Consider the following 18,490-nt stretch of genomic DNA (forward strand, 5'->3'; position numbering starts at 1 on the left):
CTTCAATTTTTTACATTTTAAATTAAATATCATCAATTTCCTTACCTATATCTGCTTGTCAGATTTTTATCTCTGTCTTCTTCTATGCTACTAATATACAATATCAACATAGTACAACAATGTAAAGCTGAATGTGGCCATGTGAATGAAGGTGTGACACAACTTTTTATATATATATATATATATATATATATATATATATATATATATATATATATATATATATATATATATATATATATATATATATATATATATATATATATATATATATATATATATATATATATATATATATATATATATATATATATATATATATATATATATATATGAAGCATATCAAGTGAGAGCATTTTTAAATGAGAGATAAGAGGAAGAAATATCAACCATTGGATTCATCAAGAGAGAGAATGTTAACACTTTAATGAAGCTATTAGTTTCTCTCTCTTGATGAATCCAAGGGTTGATATTTCTTTCTCTCATCTCTCATTTGAAAATTGCTCTCACTTGATATGCTCCCATATATATATATATATATATATATATATATATATATATATATATATATATATATATATATATATATATATATATATATATATATATATATATATATACACCTTAATTAACAATACTTTAAAGAAGAATGTGAAATAACTAGGTAGAAGAAAATCAATCACGTACTGTCTGCCATTGCAAAAGCATGGCAAACACATAATGTTGTTTATATCACAAGTGGCTATAGTTAATTTTGTACTTTTTGTGTTTGAAATTTTATCAAGATGCACCTGATTTAAGTAAAAGTCGTTAAACATGTGCAATGATGAGATTTAGAGATATTGATTAAATTCGACAGAAATGATTATACCGTTTGAGAGTGACAATTGTGGCTTATCAAAATCTTCATGCTTGGTATGCTTTTGAAATAACTTTAGGTTTTCACGTCTAAGGAATTATGTGGGTCTCTTTTTAGTTACCATTCCCTTCTAAAGTCATCATGATCTCTTGCATTACGTTCAAGACAATGACTACCAACAATTAAAGGCTATTTTAACACATGTACATTTTTTAATTTTAGTTAAAATTAAGTGTATTAAAAAACTTCTAATTAGAAAGTAGGCTAAATTACAGTTTTGGTCCCCCTGTTTTAGGTTTTTCACGATTTTGGTCCCCCTATTTTCTTTTTATACAGTTTTGGTCCCCCATCCCAATTTTGATGCAACTGTTCATGTACTGTTCATGTACGGACATGTACTGTTCATGCACTATACATGGACAAAATTGGGATGGGGGACCAAAACTGTTTAAAAAGAAAATAGGGGGACCAAAATCGTGAAAAATCTAAAACAGAGGGACCAAAACTGTAATTTAGCCTAGAAAGTAATATGGACATATAAAAATTTATGGAATAAAATCTAGATAACGGGAGTAGGATTCAATCTAAATCTAAATATATTTAACATGAGTTAAGGAGGATATAGAGTTTTATCTTAACAATTGAGTTGGGCAAACATGTGTAATTTATGTATATGTTGTTATTGATCATAATTGGATCGGACACAATTTTTGTAATCACTTTGCCTTTATAGACTTTGTGTTTTGGAGATGTAAATTGTTATAAATATTATAGTTTATGCATACATCATATTATTGATCTTGACTCGCTTACTTAGAAAATTGTTATAAATATTATAGTTTATGTATACATCATATTATTGATCTTGACTCGCTTACTTAGAATCTCGTGAGATGCATGAAAGATTTTAAATAGGGGTTCAACAAGTCAAAACATGTTCTCGCCACGTTTGAAGATTTTCTCATATGCGAGTCACCCACCACAATCTCTAATTGAGCAGACCCGTACTGATTAAGATCGAGGAAATAGTCTAAAGCAAGACTCTGCACGACTCACTAGATCATAAAAGGTTATATATTTATCTCAAGGACTAGGTTAAAGGACCACACACATATCATCTTGCTGGACACATCAGAGGTAGGGTCTATATTGTTATTAGGAGTTATATATGAAGTCCAACAAACTTATTAGAGAAAAGAAAATCAATTTTTTTCTTGAGAGAAAAAATGTTAAGGTGGTGAATTTAGTGCTATTCATCACTACTTTAGTACCATTATGCTTAGAAAACCCTAGCTGTTTAAAGTGTATTATTCATGATGTTAGTGTAGTGGCGGGAAAAATTGAGATTAAACTATTGATTAACTTAGCTCGAAAATAATTGCAAGAGTCGCCGTCGATCTTTATTGTTTCCAAAGGAATGAGAAAAGAGTGAATAAAACCCACAAAAGTTTTAAAACAAAACTAATAAAAAGAGAGATCAAGGTACGAGGGTTGGTTATGCAAGGGGAAGGTGTTAATACCCCTCACATCGATGGTACTACCTCTTGAAAATCTATGTTAGCTTAAAACCGAGTTGTTTGCAAAAAAGATTGTAGAGATGAGAAAATAAATTGTTTTTATGATTTTTGTTTGACAAGACTTCAAGAGTCGTATGCCTATGTACTAACCAAGTGCAATGAAGGATCAAAACCTCGTAGTTCGTGGTAACAATAACAAAAGGATTTGTTTTTATTGTTTTTAATGAAAAGACATGTCGTCGTATTCGAGTGGAAAACTCAACTTACTACCCACAATTATGAGGAAGGAGCATTTGCATAATCTTCTTGATGGAGAATTTTGCTTGAATTTAATCAACAAGGAAATTCTCAACATACAAGTGGAAAATGTTAATAACTTCTTAACATTATTGTAGAAGTATAGGAGTTGCATCACTTCAAGAACCAACTAATGTCCATTCTTTGAGAAAATGTTTTTTAAAAGAAAAGTGCACAAAAGGGCACAAAATATTTGAATGAGTTTGATGTTTTTTTTTTTGAATTTTTTAAATGAATTTTGATATACTTAAGCTGTCTTAGCATTTGTTAAGAAAATGTTTGAAAATCAGGTGACAAACTCAAGGTTTATTTTAAAAGTGGTTCAAGTTTGAAAATAAGAAGGTTTTGAAAAAGAGAGAAGTTTTGAAAATTTAAGAATGAGGAGATGAAGAAACTATCCTAAAACATAAAATAAAAGATAGGCAAAGAAAGATCTAGCCACCCAAAAAACAAGCACTTGACAATAAATCAAAATGAGCCTCTTTCCCTTAGATTGAACCATATGTAAAGCATCAGATATAGCAAGACCATAAGCAGATGAAAATTCAAAGCATCAGATAAATTCAAGGCATTAGGTTAAGTCACATGCATCATATGAACTAGAATCCCCCAGATAAGTTCCAATCACTACAAAAAAACGCGTAAATTATGGCAGCTAATGTAAGATGATTGTGGCGGTTTCAACAACCGCAATTTACTATAATGGCGTTTTGAAAAACAACATAGAATTGGCTGTCGCAATATAAATTATGGCGGTTTTAATATAAACGTCGTGACAACCTCCATTTTAAAGTTTAAAATGGTGGTTTTTTTATTGAAAATAGTGGCGGTTTGAAACACCACAATTTTCACGATTAAACAAATTTCATTATATAGTGTTTCATTTGAAACCGCAAAATATACAAAACTCTACGTAAATTTTAACCGCCATAATTTTCTATCAGTATTATATTTTTGTATATATTTTAAATATGCAAAATTAAATTTAAATTCCTTGTCATTATTTACTACCGACATTAAAGTAAATTTAAACTCTCTAATTGAGGTTTACTTTTGAATGTATACTTATAAAAAAAGTTAAAAGACATATATTAAAAATGCATTCACTAAATATATAGGTCATTGCAATTGTTCAACCTCTTCAAAATTGATAATTGGTCTAACTTGCTTGATATACATATCACAAGCTTGTTTAATAATACTAAATCATAAAAATGATCAACAATTGTGTCATTATCTTAAGCTATTCTCAAAATAAACAAGTTTTATAACATAAAACTTTCAATAATAAATCATGTGTCATTTGAAGGACTTTGGTGATTTGCATCATGTGTATTGCTTTCATTTGATGATCTTCTTATGGCATATGATGATGAAGGCTCACTTTCTGCATCTGAAGCCTGCAAAAAAAAAAGAAAACTCATTATATTAATTACAACTAATCTTTATAGAAAGGACCAAAAACAGACTGCAGAACCGGTGAGAATGAACATGTCAAACTGAGCCAATAAAACCAATAAACACCAATAGTTATAAACCTTTATATATGAGGACTTTTATTAGCAATCATGTTTCTATTGGTTTCAATATTTCAAAGCACATAATGCAATTCATTTATGTGGATTTGAATATAATTCCACTAGTTCCACTCTACATTAACTAAACCCTTGAGCAAAAACCCATCTAATTCCACAACAAATATTGGTCTCATTAGGTTCAATCATGTTAACCTCAAATATTTTACTAATTCATGTTTAAAGTTATCAAATCATGGTTAAATTTCTTCTATGTGACTACCACCAATAACCAAAGAGATACAAATAAGATAGGATTATATTTTAGTAAGATATTTTTCATTTTAATTTTGTAGACTGAAGTATACAAACCATGTATTTCCAACATAGTACATAACTTATATAAGGCTATATCATGGAGATTTAAAAAAAATATTTCAGGAGATCATAGCTGGTTGTACAAGCACTTTCATAAACTAAATCATTTCAAGTTATCACCTTCACAAATTATATACTCACATTTAATTGAAAAGAAATCAATACTAATAATTTACTGAAGCCATCATGTATGTAGGAGAGCCTTCTTCATTAACAAAATGAAGAACAAAGTGATGCTTAGGGCTATGAAAAAAGTGAGTTGAACAAAACCAAATCATAACATAAATTTAGAAGAAACCAATCTAAGCATTACTATTTTTCTATACTGAATCGTACTAAATTTATAGTTCTTTAAATAGGTTCTTAATTTTTAACCAAACTGAACATTTAATAAGTAATTTTTAACCAAACTATAATACATGGTGAACTGACAAATCTCAAAGAATAAAAAACAATACAAATTAGCCGCGGTAGAAAGAACCATAATCACAAACAAATAACTGAAGGAAAGAAAATCATATAAATCGAGAGTATACGAGGAAAAAAAATAAAGCGAAACAATCTTAGAATTAATCGATTGAAGCAAGAAGTCAATGTATACAACATTTAATATTAAAAAGATGAATTTACCTTGAAATTCGCCGATTACGAAACTGTAGATTGCGGATTGTGGAACTGCCGACAGCAAAACTACTACGAAATTGGGCGAAAAGAGGGTTTTCAAAAAATTAGGGTTTTTACCAAAAGAGAGAATTCAAGTTTGATGTAGAACCATATCATTAATAACATGATAAATCACTAATACACTTATCCAACATCTAAACTATACCACAATTTCATATATTGAAATTAAAAGAAATACATAATTTCGAAGAGTAAAGAGACGACGGGAAGAGCGATGATGGAGAGAACTAACCAAGGAGGTAAGAGATACAGAAAGAGACGGCGAGTTGAGCATGCCGGTATTGGCTTTCTAGAGAAGAGGGAAGACGGAAGAAAGACTTTTTTTTAGAGAGAACAAGGGTTACATTTCATTTTTGGGGAAAAGGAGAAGAGAGAGTGAACTATTCAGTTCTCTTTTGTTTTTTTAATTCATATTGAATAAAAAAAATATTATTTTTAATTTAAATTTATGTTAATGTGAGAACAGAAGCAGTAAAAAAAAGAGTGGGGAAACTTTATAAATAATAAGTAATAAGTAAATAATTGCTGTCAAAACCGCCACTTTATTACTGATATTATGTCGGGAAAGTTTATAAATAATAAGTTTGTAAAAAAAAGAGTGGGGAAAATTTAAAATTTATTTTAATGTGAGAACTGAAGCGCTATATTGGTGCGAAAGTTTATAAATAATAAGTAAATAATGACTGTTAAAACTGCCACTTTATTACTAATATCATGTCGGTCAAAAAAACCGCCGTAATATACCGTTAATTGTGGCGGTTTTAACTAGCCTCTGTAATATAACCGACACGATTTACGCGATTTTTTGTAGTGAATTGTCTCAATGTGTATCAGATGAACCAAGATGTCTCAGATGAACTAGTGTATCACATGAAGCTTAAAGTATCAGATGAACTTGTATCAGATGAAGCTCCAAGCATAGGATTAAAGCCCTAGATCTAAGTATAAAAGTCCAGAATCTGCAAGCATGGGATAATAACATCAAGCCCACACAAAGTTATTAAGAGTATTTTTAGGGTTTTGTAATAATTATAAGTGTTTGATATTTTGAATGAAAGAAGAAAAAACAAAAGCGCAAGGGGCAAAGAGAAAAGGACATTGTAATACGGTGAACTGACTTTTTATCGATCGAAATGTCGCGGTTAAGCATGAGTCGCCACCGACTTTTATTTTATCCAAACAAATTCATAAAGGCTAAAAGAAACAGAAAAAAACCTTTTAAAGAAATCTAAGTTCGGGGGGTAATTTATGCAAAGGGAAGGTGTAAGGCACCCTTTGCATCCATGGTTTGCCATGGGCTCTTAATTGCTTTGCTTGCTCGTTTTCAGAAAATGTAGATGAAAGAGAAAAAAATGGACTTTAGCTCGTAAAATGAGCGTAGCCAGTTTTTGAAGAATTTTGAGAAAGAATGTAGAAAATAGAGCATGGCAAGGCAATTAGGGGCTATTACCTTAAACTCAGATGATAGGTCTCTTTTTAGACTTTCAGAATGAAAGGGTCTATCCTTGCCATAAGAGGGCAGGAAGCCTTTCGTTTGGAGGTAGAAGGGTCATCGAAATATCCTTTGCCATAAGACTGTCCCATGCCATAGGAGGGCAGGTAGTCTAAGGTAAGGATCAGAATAAGCCTTATTCGTAGGCAGCCAGAAGATACCTCAGCCTTTTTCCGTAGGCAACTTCCGAGGGTCGAGGTCATATTTGTGTATCGAAGGCAGCATCATTTAGGGTCGCATGACCTTTAGTTATCGAGGCAGCATGGCTGAGGTATCCTCATATTCGAGGGACATGGCTTATTCTGCAAAAAACACAAAGGCAACAGGCAACAGGCAACAAGGGTTACCCAAAAGTGTGCATGTGTGCACCAATCATGTGATTCAATTCGAAATATATTATCTTGTAATTAAATGGCTCTAATTCAGTTCAAGATTGCACTCCCTAAATTACTAACCACGCAATTTAAACAATATAATCAACAAATACGGGGGAGGGAAATTGTAACCAGCGGATCCCTTAATAGGGTTTGACATAAGTAATAATAAAGCATAAAATATTAAGGTTAGGGTTTAGGGTTACCAACACTCGTAGCCTTGGCGGTCAACAAACCCTGAAAATTTGAAAAGGAAAGAATAAACAGAAGAGAGTGAGTGTATTATTTGTTCAGAGACAACTAGGGTTAACCCTAAAAATAAACATAACAATACAGAAAAAGGGTAAAAGAAACTTAGCTTCGATTGATGAAGGTTGAGAATTGGAGGTAGCTTGAAGCATTGACTCTGACCATCTGATAATTGAATAGAGAAATAAGAGGAAGTAAGTGTAGAAGGGTTCCATTGACAACGAGAATCATACCCTAAAAAAATAAATAAAAGGTAAAAGAAAATTTAAGTAAGAAAGAGATCACGACTTAACTTATGGCTTGATGTGGCGCGTAGTCGGGAGTAGCCTCGAGCATTGACTCTGACCATGAGAATTGATAGAAAAATGACAGACAGTGAGTGTATGACAATTCTTCATTAACCAGGCAGAACAAATATTTAAAAGGAATGTAGGAAAAATAATAAAGCAATAATAAAATTAATCGGGACTTAGCTTTATGAAAGGCGCGGCGCATAATCGGAAGGTTCAAAAAAGTCAACCCTGAAAAAAAGACACAGAAAAAGTAATATTTAGTGTATGGATGATCTAGCGACAAACCTTGCAAACCCTGATTTAGGGCACGAGTTAACCATGGTTAATAGAATAATAAACTAATCGAAGTAATATCAAAGTTACGGAAAAAAATCGAGAGTTCGAATCAATATATGTCAATTAAATAATTATTGGATGTAATCCTAATTATTTAATTGATAAAAAAAGTTTATTTGAAAATAATATCGAATTTTAAATGACAATAAAATAATTATGAATAAAACGGTAAAAAACTAGAACTTTCGATAAAAATAAATAGTTAAAATTTGTTATAATCTACTATCTAGCAATCAAAACAATAGTCCTGCACAATTACATTATTGCCCTTCCTTTTTAACTAATTTTCTACTCAAGGGTTAGTTTGGTCATTTCATAAACCAACTATTTTTCTACACTTCCCACATATCCTCACCTTTTCCTTTTCTTCTTTTCATTCAAATTTCAAATTTCCCCCCACATTTCTTTTTCTTACACTTACTTTCTTACATTTCAACTTTCTTATTCATATTTATTTTCTTTTTTTTCTTACACTACTCTTATTCTATCTCACTTCTCTCTCCACATTTATTTTTCATTTCATTTCTACTTACTTTTCTCTCTCTTTCTCTCTTGCATTTTTCTCTCCAATATTTTCACTTTTATTTTTATTTTTTTCGCTCACAATTTTAATAAATTGAATTAACATAATTATTAAAAAAATTATTTTCAAATGTCAAAATGTTTCATAATTATTAAAAAAATTATTTTCACATGTCAAAATTTCTACTTTTCTCACGGATCACTATGAACAAAATACATATTTTGTTTTAGTTGACATTATACTTATTTGAGACACAAAATTCTTATTTTCAAATGTCAAAATTTTCTATTTTTCTCACGGGGCACTATCAATAAAATAATCATTTTATTTTAATTAATAATTATCTTTATTTGAGACACAAAATTTTTATTTTCAAATATTCAAATTAAATTTAAATTATTATTATTCATTTTATAATTAAATAACTCATTTCAAATTTAGATGTATATTTAAATAAAATCTATATCGTATTGAATAAATTTGTAAAAGGACACGATCAGTTAAATTTACGCAAATTTTTTTTTGATAAATATTGCTTTCAATATGCATTTGAATACAAATTTACTATACACAATTATTTTAACCTATACAAACTCATGAATATCATTAATTTTTTATACAAATTATTTTTTCGCTCACAATTTTAATAAATTGAATTAACATAATTATTAAAAAAATTATTTTCAAATGTCAAAATTATTCATAATTATTAAAAAAATTATTTTCACATGTCAAAATTTCTACTTTTCTCACGGATCACTATGAACAAAATACATATTTTGTTTTAGTTGACATTATACTGATTTGAGACACAAAATTCTTATTTTCAAATGTCAAAATTTTCTATTTTTCTCACGGGGCACTATCAATTAAATAACCATTTTATTTTAATTAACAATTCTTATTTGTAACGGAACACGATTAGTTAAATTCACACAAAAATTTTTTTGATAAAAATTACTTTCAATATGCATTTGAATACAAATTAACTATACAAAATTATTTTAACCTATACAAACTCATGAATATCTAATTTTTTATATAATTATACTTATCATTCAATATTCTAAATATCTAAACAAACTATATATATAATATCAAATAAATGTACCCGTGCGGCAGCACGGGTAGTTTACTAGTAATTTATTAAGAAAAATAAAATAAAAGAGCTATAAGTAATAATTATGGTGGAAACTAAAGAAAATAAGAAGATAAAATATGATTAAAGTAAATAAATAATAATAAAAAAAAAAAGATAGAGAAAACTCAGCTGGATCCTGTGCTACGCCTTAGTGGAGGTGCATGATGGGCACTCGCGTTGTGGGACGTTGGATTTGAAGTTGACGATGATCTGACAGTAGATGAAGTAAGGTGCATCGTGATCTTGTCCATTGGTGTTGCATTGGATCTATAAACAAACACATGTATTGAATGGATAAAAAAATAATGTCGCCTGCAGGTATCGAACCCAGGCAATCTCACTCAACCACCAGCGTCTTTCGCCACCTGCACTATTGTTGTTAGTTGTTTAAAAACCAAGAAATATATTTCAAAAAATTAAAACGCGCGCCCAGCCCAAAGGAGTCTTCTTCTTCGTTTTGGATTTTTCTTACCAGGGCTTTACCCACGGTTTTCACATGTCACCATAGAACCTGCATCTTTCACAATCAAAATAATACAACATAAACTCATATAGAAACCATGGATCGGTTAGAAATTGTTCACTAAATCTAATGGCACCATTAGTTTTGGCTAATTTTGTCTCTACCTTAAAGCCCCAAATTGAGACCTCCGCGACCTAACAATGGCGGATTACTCAATCTGTACCAAACCTTGAATTAAATGTGTCAGAAACATTCCATACATGCATATGAACATGAATATAACATCAAATTATGTTTAAGAGTCATAAATTACGTAAATCGATTTTGAAAAAAAAAAGTGAGAAAACCGTGAGCGTATGGAGGTAAGTTCGCGAGCGTTAATCTTCTTTGATGATCGGGATAGCTTCAGGAATGATCCAGGAGTGTGTTTGAATCACTGAAACGTCCTGAATTGCTCTGCCACTTAGAGAACGGTTTGAACTTTCTCTTGAAATTTTCAAGTGTTCCACAAGTTCTTCAGGGCTGCAAAACCTTGTGAATTCGTCCAAAAAACCTCCTCTTGCCCTCAGTAACATCTCCATTTATATTAGAGGCATTTAGGTTAATCAAATTGTAGTGAATCAAGGAACTTGGAAATTGATTGAAAATTATCATCGAATCTTTCTAATTTTATTCCAATTTCAATATTCTCTTCCCAATCTCTTTAATCACAAAATTTGATTCAATTATCTTGATATTTCCATCACATAATAGACCTAAAATCAATTTTTATTTTCCCTTATTTATTTATTTTAATTAAATCTATTATAAATATATAAAAAGTAAAGTACCTGGAAAAACCACAACTAACCTTCTGATTACAAACTTAAACTATTCTGATTCCAGGGTTAAAATTGACTAATTGCATAATCTTTGATTTATATTGATTTGGCAATAAATGACGCTGATGTGTCGACACCAAATTTATTCCAATAATTTTTATTTAGTTTAAATCGTAATATTATTTCATTACTAATCATTAATTAACCCTAATTTACTATACCACTATTTCACGTATTGAAAAAAAAAACAACTCCATTATTGTTTGCATTTGCATTTGCCTTGGAAACAGAAAAAGCAGCCGAATTTTTTAACTTCCCACTGAGAAGGCACACAATATTCAAGCTCATCCACCCTTTTCCAAGATTCATTCAACCAAGATTCATTCAACCGATTTTTCTTCTGAAAAATCACATTAAAAGTCTATAAAATAAAAAGAAAGTGGAACTTAGATCCAATCCTTTTTCCTTCTGAATTCATAAATCTATCTCCATGCCCAAATCGATTTTCCCTCTTAATTGATTTTTCTATGTTTTGTTTCTGCCTTTTTGTTTCACCTAAGAACTTTAATCATAAGTCGATTCTGATTTTCACCTAAATCGAGTTGTTCCATCTGTTATCCATTGTCTAAAATAGTCTGAGACGAAACTCTTTGAATTTCGGTTTATGAATTTGTAACGTTTTTGTTGATGATTTAAGATTATCTTAATTTCCTTTTAAATATGATGTTGTAGGTTGTAGAAGCCGATGAAAAAACTGGTAGTTGGTTGCTCAGGAAAGCACGCATTTGCACTATAAGTATCTCACCATTGATTTGCTCAAGTAGTTTTAGTGAGATTATGTGATAATATTTCTGCTATGTTTTGGATGCTATTGGTGATAGCAGTTGGTGTGGTGGAACTAATACGAAGGACGAAGCTATAGAAACTATTTTCTTCAATAATGTTTTGTCTAAAAAGCCTTTCGTCCTTCCACCCATAAAATCATTATTGGGAAGCCTTTCGTCCTTCCACCCATAAAATCATTATTGTGAAGTTTCAGGGAAACTTTTGGCGACAACAATGTTGTGATTCTTCCTGGCGATTCTGCTGTATTTTCAGATTTTGCTGTTTTTTCAGATTTTGATTATGACTACAAAGATATTACACAACATGATTAGAGATACATTAGGTTAGAAAGTTGGTTATATTAATCTTAAAGACATTTTTTTGTGAATAAACTAACAATCCTAAGCCAATTTCTGTGTTTTTGGCAGCTGCAAAAATATAGACTCTTTTACCCATCAAGCTGGTTGTTGCGGATGGATATGCCTTGCTGCAGATGGATATGCAGTTATTTGTGTTATAATTTTGAAAATACAAAATGGATACTCCTTTCTTAAACCAAAGAGTATGTTATTATTCATGATAATCACCTTTCCACACTTTTATTATCATATTTATATGCTACATATGGTTTCATTGTACTCTTATTATCATATTTATATGCTACAAATAGTTTCATTGTTTGGATTGTTTGCTCACACTCTCTAACATGAAATAGGCAATAAGTCTTTTTTTTTTTTAATTTATAAACGATAATAAATTACTAATATATTTATAAATGGTAATAAGTTTACTAATATATTTATAACCATTATTTGTATGGTAACTTTATCAAAGAATAATTAACTAATTCAATTAGATTATTTTCAAAAGTTTAATTAATTATTTAAAATCAGATAAATTTAATTAATAATAATAAACTATATAATATTGATATATTTTTTTAAAAATTGAAATTTTATTTCTTATAATTGTTACCATAGAATACGTGAATATATTTTCTATTTATAATGTATCCAATTGATTCTACACTACACATCTAAAAAAATCATATAGATTATGATTTATGATTATAAATATATTAAAAATTATATAAATTACTACATAATTTAGAATTTATTTCAAAATGATAAAATAAATTAATTTTAAAATAAATATACGAAAATGAATAATGATTAACCTAAAATTAAATATATAAAAACACGTGAAATTGTTAAAAATTATTAAAATTGAAAAATTATTAAAAAGTTATGATTTTCTAAGAAATATAGATAAGACTAATATTATTTTATTTTATTAGCAAAATTTTGATTTTTTTAAAAATTGAAAGTAGGTATTATTATAGTTTAAATAACATTTTGTTATTAAAAAATATTAAAAAATAATGTATTTTTATGAAATATTAATAAAAATCACGTATTTTAAAGAAATATTAAACATAAAAACTAAAGTATATGGAGAAACTACAATTACTCTTCTTACTAAATATTTATCATTTTTAAAATATAAGAATAAAAATTATTTTTTAATTATTTAGATGCTTATCTGAGATAAAATATATTTTGAAGTTATTTAGTTTTTCATACAGAGGTTAATAAAACAACAAAATTAATTGAGATTTTGTAATTTTTTTTTTAAAACTTATGAAATAACTAAAACTTATTATAATCTTTTCAAATTAATTTCATAATTGTAATCATTATAAAAATAATGTTAAATGGTAGTCATGAAAATTTAATGATAAATGGTAATAAAAAATAATTAATGATAAAAGGTAAAAATTTATTAATATAGTCAATTTTATAAACTGAGTAAGTTACAATTGTTTTTGTAAATCGGAATAAGTTACAAATAATTCTATGAATGTAATAAATTCAACTATTTATACAATTATTTTGTATAAATGAGAATAAGATACATATATTTCTATAAATAGACACCCGGGTTCAAGGTCCTGTTTAACGGAAAAAAGTAACAATAATTTTAGAGGTTTAACAATTTTTTTTGCCAAAATACTTGGTTTATCTAAAATATAAAAATCTATATTATAATTTTAATCTTTAATTTTATTTGATGATATTTTTTGGTTTTTAAATTTTTTTAAAATAAAACTTTACAATAAATTTATATATAATTTTTTTATATATATATATATATATATATATATATATATATATATATATATATATATATATATATATATATATATATATATATATATATATATATATATATTGTTGCTATTTTGAAGATTGTTATTGAAGATTAGATTATAGGTTTGGTTTTAATCACCATGTCGAACTTGCGTGAGCATATTTTACACAGTTTACTATATTTAGACGGGGTGTTGTCATACATTTTATGTTTGTAAAAAATGTAAATATGACCTAATAAGAAGGTTTTCGGTTTTTAATTTAACAATATGATTTAATAAGATAAGAAAATTTTAAAACTGAAATTTAACTGGAAGTGTCATATATTTTAGGTTAGGAAAAATGGACTAATAAATTTTTAGAATATGAAGTAAAAATCACAGGTAGATGTAAACGTATATATGAGATACCAGTTGTAGACGGTTCATTTTAATGTCCATCTCTAAACTTTTTTTGTTGGTGTTTTTATAATTGAAGTTAAAGAATCGACTGTAGATTTATTATAAGTACGAATGAATGCTTAAAAGTTGGTATATATTATTAGCATATATTTGTAACTATGTGAATATGAACCAATTGAAGAATGTAGTTCATACTTTATAAATGTTTTAGACGTGTAATGTGAACTCAGACGGGACCCGTGCGATAGCACGGGTTTCTTACTAGTTGAATTTTAAAATGACTTCAAAATCAAGATAAATAAAATAAATAATAAATAATGAAAATGACATGGGATTGGGTCAGGAGTCTTCTAATAAGATTAGAATCATGTTTGGATCAAATAAATATGGGACCATTTGTAAAAATCCAAATTCCTTCACATTTTTTTTTTCAAAATAACCCATCTTTGACAAGGCCCATCTCCCTCAATTTTTGAGGTATGGGAGAGTGTGTCTTGGAGCTTTGCATCTTGATTTGAATTAGAATAGGAAAAAATGTATGGGCAAATTTTGGGGTATGACAGCTGCCCCTGTTCAATTATCTTAAACCTGAAGATGTAGAGTGGTTTGTATGCCAGTCGGAATCTGAAGGTAGAAGAGGATTGAACACTAGAATACCAAGAAATTTGCCCTAGCTGAAGTAGGGACTTTTGTCGGAGATGGGCTTGAAGATGCCATCCAGGCCTTGAGAGAAAGTTTATTGGAGACTGACTTAGATCTAAGTCTTTTGATCTATCCATGGAGGATATTCGAAACTAAGTATCAGAACTAAATCGTCGTCTTGATTATCTCTGAACTATCTTCGAAATAATTGTCACAATTAAATCTCTATCTTGATTATCTCTGAACTATCTTTGGAGGATACCCAAAATTAAGTGTCAGAATTAAATAACTATCTTGATTATCTCTGAACTGTTAAGTATCAGAATTAAATCTCTGTCTTGATTATCTCTGAACTATCTTTGGAAGATATCCAAAATTAAGTATCAGAACTAAATCTTCATCTTGAATGAGTGTCAGAATTAAATCTTTGACTGGATTATCTCTGCACTATATCTAGAAGATAATATTCATTTGATTGTAGAAGTATACTGCAAAAGAAACATCAGTTTTATGCAATGTCGTGATGCATGTATTGTGATTTTGAAATGAATGAGAGTAATATGACTATGTAATGAGACGTATGTATGTTATGTATGAATTTACTATGATACATGATGTATGAACATGTTATTTTGGAGTATCTCGAGAAACTAAATCTATGTATCATTGTGATTTTGACGCTTGATCTTATCTTGAAGAAGTACAGCTGGGGATTTATGATTTCTGCTTGGGGATGATCAGTAACTTGATGTACCCTGATTGGGGACAAAAGTATTAGTGACCCATGTTGGAGAAGAGAAAGATGTCGGGGAACCAGCAATGTTGAAGAGGTAAACTCTGTTGAGGAGCTATGTCTTTTGTTGGATGGGTATGTTTGAAGATATCTTCTTAATGATTACTTTGTGGGGATATGATCTTATGAACCTGGCTCTGTGGGGAGATGTGGATGTCTTGAAAGTTGCCCCCAGTATCATAGTAACTTACTACTCGATTCAGGACACGCCACTGAGTATTGATCAAGATGTTGAACTGGACTTGCATAGATTTGCCCCAGTTAGCAGGAACTTTGGAAAGATTCGCCTTGCGAGGACTTTATGAGATGTTCCCTATGGGCGGCATGCCCCCAGTAATTATAGGTTCATGACAATGTCCCATGTTGATCGGGGAGTAGCTTTTAGATATACTTGGATGCCTGCCCCTGATTGTTCGAGCATCCATGAGAGATTCTCGGAATCTTGACTTGATTGCCCCAGATTGATTGGGCAAAACATGTCATCCCCCTTGTATACCTGAGAGACATGGCCTCTTGGAGTAATATTGTCTGTCGGGATAACTTTCAGTCATTAGTTGTACCCTATGCAAGTTCTTTCTGTTGCTAACATTTGAAATTATGTAGCAGAATATGTTTAATAATGTATTCATGAGATGCAATGCATACGTCTGTCTTGAGTTTTTGAAAAACATTAAAACTGGAGATGTAAAATCATGATGTTTGTAAAAACGTGACGTCTTGTAAAAAACGCGATGTTTGTAAAAGTGAAGTATCAACTCAGCATTCGTGGTAAACCTTAAGGAGTCAGGATACCTTTTTGGTAACAATATGCTTTCGAACTAACCATGCTTCAATTAGGACTTTCAAGGGTTGTAACGTGGCTTGGTTCACGGTTTAAGAAACAAAGGATAAAGGCTCAAAATTTGATTGTACCCACCCCTCTTCGTGATAATCTTCAATCCTAAGCTCAGTTGATTCGACTTATGCATTCAGGTTCCAAGAGACTTTTGGATTTGCACCTTTGATAATGATGATGGTTCACAAGCAGAGAGAACTTTTGAGATGACAGTCACTTCTTCCTTTTGGTAGTCACAACATTGTGTTGTTCAGGAATTTATTGACTTTTCTTCTTTCATCTTTTTGATATCCCTGACTTTTGCCTGAACTGTTTATTTTTGAGATTACAGTCAGCGGGATGCCTTGATTTTTGCCTAAGTCACCTTTTTGATTTTTGACTTAGCAGGCTTTTCTTTGTATATATGTTTTTTTATTTTTTTTTCCTTATGAAAGATATTGACTGCCTTGCTTAATGATTGATGAACCTTCATTGGCTTTTGATTGACATCTCTAACACTTCTTTGATGTGTGCGAATGAATGCTTGCGATTGAAACCTTTGTGTACTGAATGATTCTCTTAAAATAGAATGCACAGCCAGATTAACTGAGAACTACCCTGCCCCAGGTTATGATCAAGGGTTTTAATTAGTACAAGAAAGAAACTTCTACTTCTTAGGCTCAAAGGGGTTGACGAGGGATTAACATCCTTATATCTCCACTGTTTAGGAATTGAAACAATGCCTGTACATCGTCAGCATAGTCCGCTCAAAAGCATATTGTATGGGGTTGTGGTATCGTTTTCGTCATCCTCCCTCAAAAGGTATACAACTTTAGCAGGAGTTGAGTATCATAAAACATATGCAAAGTAAAGATGCAATTTAAAATGAGTGATAGCGAAGTAAATTATTCAAGACAAACATATGCAATGCACTGATGATGATTATTAAGACATATAATGTCTATCATAAGTCAAATGCTTAAACAAACAGAAAAGAAACTTGCAAATGAAAGTAGATCTAATGATCCAAAAGTTCATCCGTCTAGACGCCGATCAGTCTTGTCATGACTAGGCATAGGAGCGGTGATCACCACAGGAGTTTCGGGAGGGTTGAATTTGATTTCCCCGTTATCGATTAGATCTTGAATCTTATTCCCCAATGTCCAGCAATTGTTTTTGTAATGTCCAGGACTGTTGGAATGGTACGCGCACCTCGCATTGAGTTTATAGCCAGAGGTGTTTAGAATTCTTAGGAGCATCCCTCAGAGTAATCAATCTGATCTTCAACAGATGTTGTAATGTTTGAGCCGACGACATATTGATTTTGGTGAATTGATGCTTAGGTGCATCTGGCTTGCGTCGTTGTTGTGGAACTGGTGTAGAGATTCAGAGTATCCGGGGTTCGAGCTTCCGGAATGTGTATCTGATAAGAATGTTTCAGAATGTCCGGGGTTCGAGCTTCCGGAATGTATATCTGATTGGAATGTTTCAGAAGTCTGGGGGTCAAGCTTCCAGAATGTTCATCTGATTGGAACTTTCAGAATGTCCGGGGTTCGAGCTTCCGGAATGTATATCTGATTGGAATGTTTCAGAAGTCTGGGGGTCAAGCTTCCAGAATGTTCATCTGATTGGAACTTTCAGAATGTCCGGGGTTCGAGCTTCCGGAATGTATATCTGATTGGAATGTTTCAGAAGTCTGGGGGTCAAGCTTCCAGAATGTTCATCTGATTGGAATGTTTCAGAAGTCTGGGGGTCAAGCTTCCAGAATGTTCATCTGATTAGGATTGATTTGTTGATGGTATTTGTCTGACCAGTTGGTCGGCCTGAAAGGAAAAGTTAGTTTTATGTGATGTTATGAATGCAAATGCGATCTTTTATAGGGTCTTTAGGAATTTAGTTAGCAACATTAGAAAATGGTTTGGCC

General features: G+C 30.5%; 1 long non-coding RNA gene across 1 annotated transcript; it reads right to left on the minus strand.

The window, feature by feature from the left end:
* Positions 1-3,788: 3,788 nt before the first annotated feature.
* Positions 3,789-5,631, minus strand: LOC131654864 (uncharacterized). Its single transcript, XR_009299585.1, has 3 exons — positions 5,482-5,631; positions 5,196-5,258; positions 3,789-4,073 (listed from the first exon to the last, which is right to left on the minus strand). It is a non-coding gene; the product is annotated as an uncharacterized LOC131654864 (long non-coding RNA).
* Between the last annotated feature and the right edge of the window lie 12,859 nt (positions 5,632-18,490).

This window comes from Vicia villosa, linkage group LG3 (assembly GCF_029867415.1).
Source record: "Vicia villosa cultivar HV-30 ecotype Madison, WI linkage group LG3, Vvil1.0, whole genome shotgun sequence".
NCBI lineage: Eukaryota > Viridiplantae > Streptophyta > Magnoliopsida > Fabales > Fabaceae > Vicia > Vicia villosa.